At 39.8% G+C, this 15,106-nt stretch overlaps 1 long non-coding RNA gene across 1 annotated transcript; it reads left to right on the top strand.

Annotated features, from left to right (window-relative positions):
* The first annotated feature begins 1,377 nt into the window (after positions 1 to 1,377).
* On the top strand, positions 1,378 to 7,794 carry LOC117536989. Its single transcript, XR_004567649.1, has 6 exons — positions 1,378 to 1,642; positions 4,593 to 4,633; positions 5,313 to 5,417; positions 5,589 to 5,745; positions 5,915 to 6,010; positions 6,879 to 7,794. It is a non-coding gene; the product is annotated as an uncharacterized LOC117536989 (long non-coding RNA).
* The last annotated feature ends 7,312 nt before the right edge of the window (positions 7,795 to 15,106 follow it).

Genomic DNA, 15,106 nt, shown 5'->3' with positions numbered 1-15,106 from the left:
GGACGGCTTGCGTTAAAAAAAAATAATAAACATATTTGTAAATTGGGGGGACACAAACGGGATTTCGAAAAGTGCTGGGGACATGTCCCCCCCCTGTCCCTAGTGGAGATTACGCCATGTGTGTGTGTGCGTCAAGTGGAATAAATATATATGCAAGTTACAACACACAGAGTAAAACTCTGCCCCTCATGTGCTGTATAGGCTGGCATGACTAGGCTGTGTTCAATGGGGCTGATGTGTTGTGTAGATTCTGCCAGAAGGAAAATCAGCGGGGAGGTGCCACATTGCTTTTCTTCCCGACTGCAATGCTGGTCTTGCAAATCAAGCAAGAACATGATTGGTCGATATTCATTGTGGGGTGGGGGGAGGAGGGGTGTTAGATAGATATAGAGTTGTAGTAAGTAGATAGAGTTTGCTATGATTTAGGTTTCGTTTATGCATAGGGTAGATTCTTTTAATTACATTTCCTTTTTTGTTTTGTGTATTTTATACATTTTGGATTTGCTTGGCGAGCTATTTGTAGAACATGCCCCGCGGGCGACTCACGTTGCCCCTGCGGGCGACTGAGTGCCCGCGGGCACCGTTTTGGCTACCCCTGCTCTGGAGGCTCGCCTACATGAGACGTTGAAATCTCGCGGGACAAAGACGCCCGCAGCCTTGAGAGCGAGGCGCGGCGAGGCGGCGCAGTTCCTCTCCACGGGCTGCGGAAGCGAAATGCTTGATGGGAAACGACTCGCTGGTATCTCGAGCTGAGCGCTCATTGGTGGGTTTTACCCCGTGCTGCTATAGAAACTCTCCAATTGGCTCGGCAAAAGTTTGTTGTTGTTTTGTGTCAGTTTTACATCGCCACATCCATTCCAATTTTTCATCATTGTTCCACAATGTTTATCATCATGAAATTAATATCTATATATTTTATACTATACTTGCTTGCACTGCTTACCGTTTTCATACTTTATATATCTTAGCATATTCATACACACTGTTCATACTGCTCACAGGCTGCTGTGTATATAGTGTATTCATACCCCTAACTGTTTATTCATCATTCAATTCATTCTATATGTTATTCTGTAGATTATGTAGGCCTACATTACTTTTCACTTTACTGCTTGTTGCACCTGGTTAGAAGCTAAACTACATTTCGTTGTCTCAGTAGTAATATGTGCAATAACAATAAAGTTGAATCTAATCTTGAGCAGGAACAAATCTATTTACTTAGTACATATCTGACATTAACGATTAAACACATGTGTGCATTCTTTATAAATGCAAACCGAGTCAAGCCGACTCCGGAGGTGGCGGTATGCACCTTAAAGTTGTTTGCAATCCGCCAAAAAACCGAGAGAAGAAGAAGAAGAAGAAGAAGACGAAGCCGACTCCGAGCTGTCCGACTTCAGGCAAGCTTTTTGAGACCTCCCCCGGCTGCGATCGGCTATTCTCGTCTACTTTCGAGGCGAGCCGCAATGCGTCTCAAACAAGCCTGTTCTATCACACATCACATGCCTTCACCACATGCTTCACCAGAGTCCGCCATTAGCTCCTCGCCTCTGTTGAAATCGCTCAGACTTTTAAGAATACTTTGCCCACCGTGCTCTCACTGCCGGAATCGCGATCCTTTTTTTTTGGCCGCACTACTCTGGTGAGTTACGTCTTGCCTTTGCACAGTATTTAAATTATGTGTTATTCATTTCTGCATCTAATGCACTTTGTGTCGCATGGTGTGTTAGTTTGATTTGAGCTCTTGTTAACTAGCCTACATTTAATATCTGCCTCACTTGAAAAATGATTTAACTTACGTGTATGACAGTATTTTTATATTGTTTTAAGTTATATCTCAAAGTGGAACGTTTGTGTTGCAAAAGTTTTCTGGAAAAGTCGAACCTAAAATGGCGGCAGGCGGCGCGTTTTCTTCCTTCTTTTTGTTACCGCATGTTTTATTAATTTAGAGGCATAGAGGATTTACGTTCATTTGATCCACTACAATGTACCATAACCGTGCGTTCTGCATGTTTGTAAAAGCAACCTAACTTGAAACAGAGTCTAGACTATTCATTTTACAAGGTAATGTATAGTGCTGTAGCGACGCGTGACTTCAAAATATCGTCGACGACATATTTCCGCGTCGACGCGTCGCTACACACACGTGGGTCACCCAAAGCAACAAGCAGTTCGCAATCGCACTTCAAACACAATGGAGACTGAAACGGCTACCACCTCCTCCTCACAGGATTGCGCACGAAGCCCCCAAACGAAAACATCTCGCCCTAGGTCTTCAAAAGCATGGGAATATTTTAAAGTTAGTCCAAAACGCAAAGATATTTATATATGTATATCTCACTGAGACTGCTGCATAGCCTAGCAGAAGCAGCAGCTAGCTGTGGTGGCTACCATTAGCAGCTAGCATTTGCTCTCCGATTTTTTACATAAAATGGAATTATGGATTATAAATTCAATCATTTGTTTATACATAGACGTTAAAAACCTATGGATTAACCGATTCAGCCGCGTTTTTTCTAATTTTAATGCCATTGAACACGTCTTTTGATCAGATTGACAGCTACGGTGGTAAGACGATCTCCCTCGAAGCTCTGTGAAGGTAAGTGTTGTGATGACTGTATTTGCTTCCCCTGTCGCGAGTCCGGATCACTCAGTGATGATACTATATACCTACATAATCTGTGGAGTCTCAGCTTTAATCGGATATATTGTAAGTGCAGCTACGATAAGTAATAAGGGTACTTTTATCTTGAGTTCTGTGCCAATGTCCGTTAGCATTTTTCGCTCAGGGGTCATTTAGATGCTTCTTATGAGACTTGTGTTTTGTTTTGGTAAACATGGTTTGTATCGTCAATTAACTGAGATTATTTCCGTTAATCTGGTATAACACATTAATAGGTTCTTAAATATTAAGATCCCCTGAGACACAGTATCGTGAAAAAAATTTTTTTTACATTACGTTTTTTATTAAATGAACAACAGAAAAATAATCGTTCGATTAGTCGACTAATCGATCAAATAATCGCCCGATTAATCGTTTTCAAAATAATCGTTTCCCCCCAGCACTAGTAATGTATACCCCCCCAGCGTTTTCAAATACATGTAACTCAGCAAAGGTAATGATCGCACAGTGATGATACTAATACTTCTAGAATATGTGCAATTTCAGCTTTAATCTGATATCTTATCTTGGTTTTTAAATGTTAAGAAGCCCTGAGACACAGTTTCGTGAACAAGAACCCCTCGGTACCGGCGGCTGCCGGATTTAACAGATTAAGACTCTAGTGTTTCAAATTAGCTTGCTTTTTAGGGATGCTCCGATCGCCAATTTCGGGGCCGATCGCTGGAATCAGTATCGGCCGATCCGATCGAGTGGGCGGGGCCTAAATGGAAGATTTAAACATAACTTTAAATCTTCCATTTAAAGTGATGTTTAAAACTCAGTTAATGGGGCTCATTCACTGGAGCTTCCACAAACAACAATCAACTTAATTATTACATTCAAATGATGTACATTACTCAAGTTTACATTCACTTTGGATAATAACACGGGAGAAATTAGCGGAAACGCTCTCTTTTCCTCTCTCCCTCTCTCTCCCCCCTCTCTCCCTCTCCTGACAGCCTGTCAGTATATCATGCAGCTCACTGATCCAGTAATGAGTGACCCGACAATGAAGAATACATATAACTAGTTTAGCTTGTTCCAGAGGTAGATAAAATAGCTAAGTGTGTTAGGTCTAACTCTTACGGTACGTCCACACAGCAGCTTTTCAAAAATCTTGAAAATCTTGGAGCTGGGCGTGTCTGAAAGCTTGGGGATTTTTTGCGACCAACAACCAATCACATGAATCTCCCGCCCCCGACATACAAAGCAAAAAACCCCGGGGATTTTATGCGAGCAATATATATATATAAACTCCCCAAACAGGCGAAAACCTACCAGTTTTCACCCACCTCCCTCCATGCCTGGTTCCTCCGGTTTGTATCCCGTTAATAGTTCTGATCGTAAAGAACCGGGTGATTTGCTACCGTAATTTCTCGTTTGGAATATGAGGAAATGAACTGCGGTCTGGTTCTCCCTGTGTGTGTGTTTCGCTGCGCTTACCGGTCCGGCGGGTGGAGCTGCAGGATTTCTGCTTCACACACGTTGCATACCGCTATTTTACTGTGTTTTTCGGACACCTTAAAATAATGCCAGACCGGTGAAGCCATTTTGGCGAGCTTGTTTTGCCGCACACAGAGAAAAGTGTCATGTATTTTACGTCATGCGATCGGCTCTCGCGATTGGCATGTTTAGAGAGCACCGATCGATCGGTAGAGAGTGAGTATCGGCCGATCTCGATCGGAGCATCCCTATTGCTTTTACAAACATGCAGAACGCACGGTTATGGTATAACGTTAGTGGATAAAATGAACGTAAATCCTCTATGCCTCTAGTCTAAGTTAATAAAACATGCACAGACATGCATGCTGTAACAAAAAAGAAGAAAAGCGCGCCGCCTGACGCCATTTTAGGCTCGAAAATAGTGTTTTTCAGATCATTTTGTGAAAACTTTGCAACCCAGCTAACCTTCAATGTTTTTTCTCTTAAGGAAACTGAAGCAACTGGCAGATATATGGCTTCTTCAATCTGGTAAGCCTCACAGTGGAGAAACTGTGACGCGCTGGGGGGGGGTGCGACTGGCCACTCGCTCCGGCGCAACTGTGGCATGCTTACGGCCCCTACACACACGGCAGCGGGCTTGTCTGAAGCTCAACCAACAACCACTGACATGAATATCCCGCCCCGGACACACAAGCACGCGGTTTGATTGGCTAGAGCTTGTACTGGCATATGATTTGATTGTCACAATGCAATTTGGCATAGCGTGACGTCACTCCATTCAAAGTGAATGGAGTGATGTTACGGCCCCTACACATGGCGTTGTGCGTTGACGCTTCTGCCCATTCACTTTGAATGGGGTGACGTCACGCTTAGCCGAACTGCATTGTGGGAGCAAAGCGTAGCTTTCATGTGATTGGTTGTTGGTCTAGCTTCAGACATGCCCGCCCCGTTTGTAGGGGCTGTTACACTGTAGGTGCGCCGCGTTTGGGGGTGCTGCAGCCCCTTCCCGCGTCCATGTTTATTCCACATGGTTACTAAAATGTGAATGAATATTTAGTGCTCAACACTGAAATTATATTTGTGTTGGTGCCTGTGAATATTGTTACGTTTTCCAATGGCTTAGAGATGCAAACTTTGTGCTGCTGTCTTTGATACAAGGGCAGAGTTACTTGAACATTATAACATTATTATTCCCTTGATTTAAAAGTGAATGCAGACTACCTTTGCCGTGCGGCGCAATGAGATCATCAATGATGAGCTACCTGTTGGAGAGATCCTGGAACGCTGGCCTGCCTTGAAAATGGAGTCACAGGTGAAAATATTTTATTTATTACAACTATATAATTATTTTGTGTGCCTTTGTCACTGATAACTTTGACATGTTTACTCAGATTTAGCATGTTATGTTTCTGTTTATCTCTTCTGCCTTCAGTCCACATATACATTGTACTGTGAATTAAATAGTCATTTTATATTTTGGCAGAGTTTCACAGGATAACAAACCTCAACCTGAAGAACCACTTCTATGCGGAGTTGGATAGACATGTCCTCCATCTTTAGAGCCTGTTCAGGAAGAAGGCGGCAAGCAAGGAAAGGAAACTGAAGTTCTGGATCAGCTATCCGACTCATATGACCTCCAGGTGAGTTGTTTATGCCTCTTGGTGTTTTATTCTCATACTAGAGTGGATTATCTTTGTCAAAATGGTAATCTCTTCAGTCATGGAAGAGCCCTTTCTTGTGATATCAATTGTTGTGTGGTTATACTGTTTAGCATCCAAAGTAAAACAAAGATATGTTCTCACACTCAAGGAACAAGGTGACGTCCATGTCCTCCGTGCTGCTGTCCTCCGTGCTCTGCCTGCATATCTGCATGAAGATGACTCCACGTTTCCGAGGCTGTGGCATGTAAGTCAGCATAATAACTGTTTTCAATGTATGTGACAGATCATCCAAAAATATAGTTTATCTTGTTACATTGTTTCAGGAGCTCTATCACAGGGAGACAATTATTTGAATTTTTATATTGAAAAAATTATAATAAATGATAGATTTAGTTTGAAAAAGTATGAACTGTCCTGGAGTCATCAAAGCTCGATTCTGTCACTCAGGTGTTGTTAATCAAACATTATCTCTTGTGTTGCTCACATCCCGTTCTAGTTCCAAGATTTGAATATTGCCATAAGAATTGTAATTATTGTGGAGGTACACAATGGACATGTTGAATATAATCTCCCTTTACTTCAACACTTCAGAGGTGTTGAATATGATTTCTACTTAAGGATTTATTTGAAATTAAGCTCTAGGTTTCAGTGTATAAAATGGGCTCACGTGATTTAATAAAATACACAATCAAGAGAGGGCTTTCTTTCCTACAGCATCAGTGTTCAATACAAAATAATCTCTAGTGTTCCCCATATTTTTTTGTATGTGTAGTAGGGAGAGATTATACTGTAAATATATATTCAGTTGCCAGTTTATTAGGTACAACTAGCTAATAGTAACAGTCTAATACAGTGATAAAATAAATCCTACCCTTATGAAGGTTATACATGTTTTTTTGTTGAAAGTATTTATGTCAACTGATTGGTTATTTTGGAGGCTGACGTTTCTGGTACTGTAACATTATGTTGTGCAATGCTAATAGGCGTTTCCTTAAACCCACATTATGCCCAAAACATAAGGTTTATGATGTGATATGTCACTGATGTATTTTTCAGAAAACACATTTCTGAGATAGGCAATTTGGGTAACGTTTATCTGTTCTTGTCATCAGGTGGAGCAGTCTGATGATCCAGACACAGAGGACATCGCGGTCGGACTTCTCATGATCAGTACCAGGTCAACAGACACCACGCTCTTCTGCCCAGAGAGGATCGCTGTTGTCATTGAGGGTAACGGAGTTATCGAACTCCCCACACTGGCTGACGCATTCATCCTGCTTTTTGCACTGACCTTTGCCCTGCATCTGAGCTACCCAAAATAATAATAATAATAATAACTTGAATTTATATAGCGCCTTTCATAACCTCAAGGTCACTTTACAAATAAACATACACGGACAAGACATAAAAAACATAAACATAAAACAGGGGGCAGAAATGGAAGTGTAACTGGCCAACACTTTCGACTTCACCCAGAAAGTGTTGATGGGCCTGGATGAGGGGAACTTGAAGCCCTTGAAGCCCAGGGTGTTGAGCCTGAAAAAGCTTTTGGCAGTTTAATCCTACCAACAAAGTTGCACTTTCACACACACACACACACACACACACACACACACACACACACACACACACACACACACACACACACACACACTGTTCTCCTCTGTTTACATCCTGCTGCTTAACATCTGTGTTCTGTTGTGTTCATTGACAGATTTGTTACTGTTCAGCTTCAAGTTGAAGGACTGTTCGTAGATGTTGTTTTATACTTTTATATGTATTGGGTCTTTATGGTCCATGTGTTAAATTAATACGCAGAACTGTTCCTGAAAATTGTGTTCACTCATAAGTGATGGTTAAAATACACACAGATATTTCTCAAGGCCCTAGCACTGTTTTTATTTATTTAAGAGTTAAATATATTGAATTTGTATTGTGCTAAAATGCATTGTTCTTTTATAGTGGAAATGGAATGTTGGTGATTTGCCAAAGCTTTTCAAATTATCAATAAATGCATTTTTATATATATATACGGTGTGTTTGGAGATATTTCATTACACTATTATACATTATTATTATATTCTATTTAGCCCAACAATATAGTTAATTTCAATCACTAGCTTGGGTCAAATGAACAACCCAATGTATGGTTTATATTTAACCCAGTGATATAGTTAATTTCAATCACTAGCTTGGGTCAAATGAACAACCCAATGTATGGTTTATATTTAACCCAGTGATATAGTTAATTTCAATCAATAGCTTGAGTCAAATCAACAACCCAATGTATGGTTTATATTTAACCCAGTGATATAGTTAATTTCAATCACTAGCTTGGGTCAAATAAACAGCCCAGCACATGGGTTACAATTATCCAGCCCAGCACATGGGTTAAGACAACCCAGCGCGTGTTCTGTTCTATAGTGACTCAGCAGCTGGGTTATGATTGGGTTATTTTTTAACCCAGTAGTTTTAAGAGTGCAGGGTTTGAGAAGTTTTGCAGACTGAATGAGTTGTGAGTAGTAATTAGACCGGGCTGCTTTGCGATACTATGGTAGAGACCAACTACAACAGACATAAATAAAGCAGCGACTGTATTTGCAATTGACAGTCTATGTTTTTTTCATGTATAACTTTTCTCCATTTTCTGATTGATTCAACGTCAGTGATGGCAGGCTGAGATCCTCACCGCTGATTGGCTAACGCGAGAACGGGTCACGCTAATTTGACACTCGAATTGAAAAAATAGAACTCTTCCGATTTGACGCGGCCCCCTTCAATCGCTTGATTCGCGCAGCGTCATCCTCATTTCTCAAAGTTTACAATTCTTTGTGGACTTTATTTTCAGAAAATGTTTCACAAATTATCCTAATGCAAAGTGGTGGGGACAAAATTGGCCATGCCTATTGTAGCAACCCTGAAAAGCTGCAGCTGACAACTGCAGTGCTTTTAGAAAGAGACCAACTCTGTACTGGCTTGTATGTAATATATGATTGAGAACAGCATTTAAAGGTCACCTATTATGCAAAATGCATGTCTTTAATACATATGTGTACCCGGTCTGTAAGGAGACTCACAGTGTCAGAAAATAAAACCCTCTCTCTTTTCCTCCTTACCCACATCTCTAAAAACGGGGGTACAATGGAGCTGATCCAGATTTGCTACGGTCTTGACGTCATTACTGAAATGTGAGCTGGCTTTACATTGAACTCCTGGCAACAATAAGAAATGAAAAGAGGATGAGTTGAGTGTGTTTGTGTCTCACTGCTTCTAAACACATTTTTAGTAGTTCCCTTAAAGCCACTGCTAACATTACCTCGTCTTTGTGCGCCTTGCTTTATTTTAGTGAGTGCCCTTGTGAGATTGGCTTACAATAAACCGTTTATCATATCAGTTCATCCTTATGATTTCAGATCGGACAAAGAAACAGAGCAGTAACCTTAAAAGGAAAAAGATGAGTCTTCTCCCAGTTTACAGTTAAATTGTAATAGGATTCACCAATGAATCCTAACAACTTGTGTCTGTTTAGCCGAAGTAACTCCTGTGCAGAAGAGCTCCAGTTGGGCCACACCATTTCACTGGGCGACCGTGTCTCCTACAAAATATAATTCCAATACAACCAAACTGTATTCTGAATCACGGTTATAGTAGGTGAAATTGTATTCTCCCAGAATACAGTTTTAACATGTGGTTAACGTTGTTGAGTGAAACTAAATTAAACAAAAACAGTTTGGTTTTGTTTAGAAAAAAAACAACTTTGGTTTCAGACACAACAGAAACACCAGTGTCCTGTGTGTTTGACCCGTCCATCCAAACAACCTCCAATAAAACCACATTTCTGCTCTGATTGGCACCTATTTGTTTTGTATTTTATCTGATCTTAAGTTAAGCCCCAAGCCTGTTTTTCAGGTCTCAGGCTCGAAAATGACATTCCCAGAACAAATTACCATATGTGTCACTATCCTAATGTCATGTCACGTTTTTAGTTTAGTCTGTCTTGTTTTGGGTGTTGTTTTGTTGTTCTGTTCCCACCTGTGTCTTGTTATCCTGTCGTTAGTTTCCCTGGTGTGTCTGATTGTCTAATTGTGTTCACCTGTTGCCCTTGTGTTTCTGCCTCCCCTGCCCGGCTGTTCCTTGTCTCGTGATTACCCCTCCCTGTATTTAGTCTTGTCTCTTCCTGTATTCCCCTGTTGCTTCATTGTTTGTTTGTCCTCCCTCACGCTTCTTGTTAGTCTCTCCTGTCTCCCTCCTTGTTGGTCACGGTCAGTTTTGTGTGTTTGTGCTACCTGTGTTTTTCATGCCATGTTTTTCTGTTTTTTCAGCCTTTAAATAAAGCTCGCTTGTGTTTATAACCTTTACCTTTGTGTAGTCTGCATTTGGGTCCTACCTTTTTCCACGATTCCTAACAATCTTCCCTTCTAAAAGGGTTAAATTAATAATCTTTTTTCTCAAAGCAAGGTTACATCTGTGAGTTGGATGTAGAAGTGTCAGAATCAATATAGATGTTTTTTATTTTTAAAGTAAATTCAGATTGAACACAGTAAAAAAATGTAAATTATTGTGTCAGTCTAAAAAAAAATATTACTTATAGTGAAAACCACCCTTGAATGATGGGATGGTAGACTAAAAGCTTTAGGAATCCAAACTACAACATATAAGTACCCTGTATCAAGATTGATGCAAAACAAGTGAAATTTGACCTTTTTTAGAGAGATTTCAACCCAGTCTCATGGCATTTCGTGTTCACCAACACGATTTTTAATCTATTGATTCGTGTTCACCAACACGATTTGCCCCTTTTTTTCGTGTTGCACAGCACGATTTTAAAAGCAATGTATTTCTACTGCCTGCAGCACGTCTTTTTCTCCGGTCGGGTCGAGGAAGACCGGAAGCTGTGTGGTTCATAAAAACATGTTCTTACTCAATATCAAGCCACAGTTATTGCTTTTATTTGAAATCGTATAATTTCGGACTTTTGTTGCCGTCTGAGAGGAAAATAAATGGGGCTCAGAGCCTCAGGATACTGAAATCTGTATTTTTTAAATCTTTTTTTCCTTCTAATTTGTTATTCTTTTCAAAATAACACACTGTTATTTACTCACCAATAACACACAATTATCCTTGCTTTTATTTATTGGTTTAATTCCATAATCTCGGGCTTTTTTGGCGTCCGTCAGGAACTGAATTTCAAAATAAAAATAACCGGAAACAGACGTAGGCATTTTGAGCGATTACCCAAGATCCTCAGCTATGGTTTTAAGATCGCTTATTGGATGTTTTAGCCGCAATGCATGCTGGGATTTGGTGTTTATATGATATGAAATCCGGAAAACATTTTAAAAGAATAAAATAATACTTAATTCTGAGCACTCTTGCTTTTCTCTTTGAAAGTCATCACATAACGGCATTGTAATACACGGTTCGGCTGCATTGTATATTACAGATCTGCCGTAGTTCTTTATTTATAGAGCCCTGATGAGAAGACCTTTGGAAAAACTGAGAAAATGCCGCCGAAACTGAATACTTGACGTGCATCATAAATATATTCAACAATTAAACAACATCTTCAATTTCTCTTCACACAATACGTCTCCTTGCAGTATCAACACTAATTCGGCTGACTTTTACATTTGATCTAATTAACAGATAGGTTATATTTACACCATAACGGTGCACAGCTGATATAAAAGGACTGTAGTTTTTAAAGATATTACTGATTTTCTTTGAATGTAAGAATGTAAATACTGAGTCTGAAATAGTATAGCAATATGCTGTAAAATTATGTGAAAGCATGCATAAAACTACACATCTTCAGATGTTGTACGAAAACACAAGTGTCCTACACTAATAATACAAAGTTATTATGGCTGTGTGTACCTTGTGTGCACCTCCTAGTGGTTAAAGCACGTTATTGAATTATTGTGTTTTATTTGATTAACAAAATATTAAGAGTACATACTTTCATAGGGGGAAAGTATAAATATAGAATATAAAAAATCAAGAAGATACTATAAGTGATCTCTACAATAAAACAGTTTAGTGCAGAATGTGCAAAGATATTAATAGGAGGAGGTGCAAAACAGAAAAACGAATTAACCTTTATTTAAACATTAAATAACAGATTAAGGTCTTCTTTTAAATAAGAAAAAAACTTTGGGGGTATCTATCTACAGATAAATATTAAGCCTGACAAAGTACTTAACGTCTAATATATTGCTTTCCTGCAATGTTAACTATGTTGAAGCACTTATTTTAACTGATATTATACATATGAATTATACTCTTATGTATGTAGATAGAATAAGAAATGTGCAGAATATGACAGTTTAATGGTGGAGGTACACACATATTGATACAGTAGATGTCTTGTAATGCACTGTTGAGGAACCTGTGACCCAAGTGTTTCATTCATTGCATAACTACACCGTAGTTGTGTATATGATATGTCAATAAACCTTTGAAAATCTTGAAAGGGATGTGCAAAATAGCCATAATATACAGTCTTTAATTAACTATTAGAGAATAACGAGTAATGAATATACTTTATTACTCGTTTCCATTCATGTCAATTGCAGATACATGTTTAGTCTTCTCAAGCACCAACTATCAAATATCTCTCCTGATTGTTGGCACTTGACAATCACCTTACCTGAATTTTACTCAGGTGTAACTAAAGTCTGATTTAAGGGTTGTTTATATTTCACATAATTAATCAGAATCTGCAAAGTAACTCAAATAAATGCAGTGGAGTAAAGATACCAGGTTAACCTCTGAATTGTAGTGGAGTAGAATTACAAAGTAACAATGAGCTGTCATGTGGGTATTAATGTTGCGCATTATGGACACAAGCGATTTTCACCCATTTATTAATTATATGTTTTACATTTGATAACACCAATGTGTTTAATACTGGCAACTTCTAATTGTGGGAAAAACGAAAACGTTCAGTAGAGACGTCCCATAGAACATTTTGCGAAACACAATAGCCAGCATGTGTAGTTCTGGGGGGGCGTTCGATTCCAGTTTTGGATAGTCTTGCGTGGTTTCGTTCCATTTCACACAGCTGTTTGACGCTCTTCGTAACCTTACGGGGACTGTAGTCCTAAACGATAGCTGGGGATTATGGGTAGTGTAGTGTCTTCGGCCATCCTAAACTCAGAAATGTTGACAATCGCAATGATGCTCGAAATGTCCCTTATAGGCCTACGTCTGTTTCCGGTTATTTTTATTTTGAAATTCAGTTCCTGACGGACGCCAAAAAAGCCCGAGATTATGGAATTAAACCAATAAATAAAAGCAAGGATAATTGTGTGTTATTGGTGAGTAAATAACAGTGTGTTATTTTGAAAAGAATAACGAATTAGAAGGAAACAAATATTTCAAAATACCGATTTCCGTATTCTGAGGCTCTGAGCCCCATTTATTTTCCTCACAGACGGCAACAAAAGTCCGAAATTATACGATTTAAAATAAAAGCAATAATTGTGGCTTGATATTGAGTAAGAACATGTTTTTATGAACCACACAGCTTCCGGTCTCCCACGACCCGACCGGAGAAAAAGACGCGCTGCAGGCAGTAGAAATACATTGCTTTTAAAATCGTGCTGTGCAACACGAAAAAAGGGGCAAATCGTGTTGGTGAACACGAATCAATAGATTAAAAATTGTGTTGGTGAACACGAAATGCCGTGAGACTGGGTTGGAGATTTAGCACAAAAAAAACACTTCTGGGGCCATTTGGGTGGATTTTCCATATCTCTGGCCCCCCTTGGTCGATTTTGCTTATTGACATATCTTTCTAACCGTCAGAGCCAATGGAATCGAGGGGAACTCCCACTTACTCCTTATTTCGTAATGTGTGTGTGTGAGACTGACGCATAGCCAAAACCGGAAGCTGCGATAACTCTGGTGGCTATCATTAGCCGCTAACTTTTACTCTCCGATTTTTACATACAGCGGACTACAACATGGATGTTTAATAAGAAAGACGGTCTTGGGAGTTGGGAGGCCTGATCATTTATTCCGGCGAATTACTCAGACCTACTAATTGACCTAACAGAAGTTATTGAGTCTATGTAAGTTCACTGCTTGGCTCAGATCCACCAACGTCAGCAAGATCTCACCTCTATTAACTCCTGAAGAACCAGGTTCAATTAACTGCTGTTTCAATTCAGACGACTCTCTTACTCTGTTCCCGATCCCGATCCCGAAGGATGTTGATATCAGTAATGAGGTGTTGCCCTACCTAAATGTGAGTGTGGCAGGGTGCATTTCTTAACTTCCAAGCAGGAGAGGAGAGCGCAGATGTCTTTTAAGTTGTCCCAATCCAAAAGGTGGGATCAGTTTATTTGAAGAACAATTGGTCCACACTTGAACAGGGTTTTACCTTCTCTCGTTACAATATGACAATAATATAAAACATATCATGCTGTGATCATGTTCTAATCTGAAACCTTAATTCATAGTTTAGACATTAAAGTCTTCCGACATAATCCAAAGGAATCTCCTCATGGATCGCCGGGGCTAACATTCACACCTATAGCCTGACAACATTCAGAGGCAGTTCCTCATAAATGGTCAGTAGGATCTAACAGTTTCAAATGTTCATCCAACAATTCACTCAATCAATCAATGTTTATTTATATAGCCCAATATCACAAATGTTACATTTGTCTCAGTGGTCTTCACAGTGTGTACAGAATATCAGTATGATAATACGACACCCTCTGTCCTTAGACCCTCACATCGTACAAGGAAAAACTTCCGGAGAAAACCCACAGTTTAAAGGGAAAAATGGGAGAAACCTCAGGGAGAACAACAGAGGAGGGATCCCACTCCCAGGACGGACAGACGTGCAATAGATGCCGTGTGTAAATTGAAAGATAATACATTTGCAACATAGGTAGTCCAAATGTTTGGAAATGCATGTGTGTATAGTAGGAAGATGAATCCACGAGGATATCCATCCAGGACCTATAATCCAGGACCACAGCCACGACTCAAGATCCAGGGCTCGCGATCCAGGACACAGGACCGCAGGATCATCCATGACTCCGGATCCCGGCGTATATAGACACCAAAAAGAAAGACATTTGGGGAAGCTGGGTTAATCAGAACATGAGAGTACACAGGTATAGACAGAGCGAAGGAAGAAGTAAGATGTCCCCCGACAAACTAAGCCTATATCAGCAAAACTAGGGGCTGAATCTAATCAGCCCTAACTATAAGCTTTATCAAAAAGGAAGGTCTTAAGCGCACTCTTAAAAACGGATAGGGTGTCTGCCGCCCGAACACAAACTGGAAGCTGATTCCACAAATGTGGAGCTTGATAAGAAAAGGC

This window comes from Gymnodraco acuticeps, unplaced genomic scaffold (assembly GCF_902827175.1).
Source record: "Gymnodraco acuticeps unplaced genomic scaffold, fGymAcu1.1, whole genome shotgun sequence".
Classification (NCBI taxonomy): Eukaryota; Metazoa; Chordata; class Actinopteri; order Perciformes; family Bathydraconidae; genus Gymnodraco; species Gymnodraco acuticeps.
Note: the sequence above shows the minus strand (reverse complement) of the source record. Positions and strands in the feature narration are given on the sequence as shown.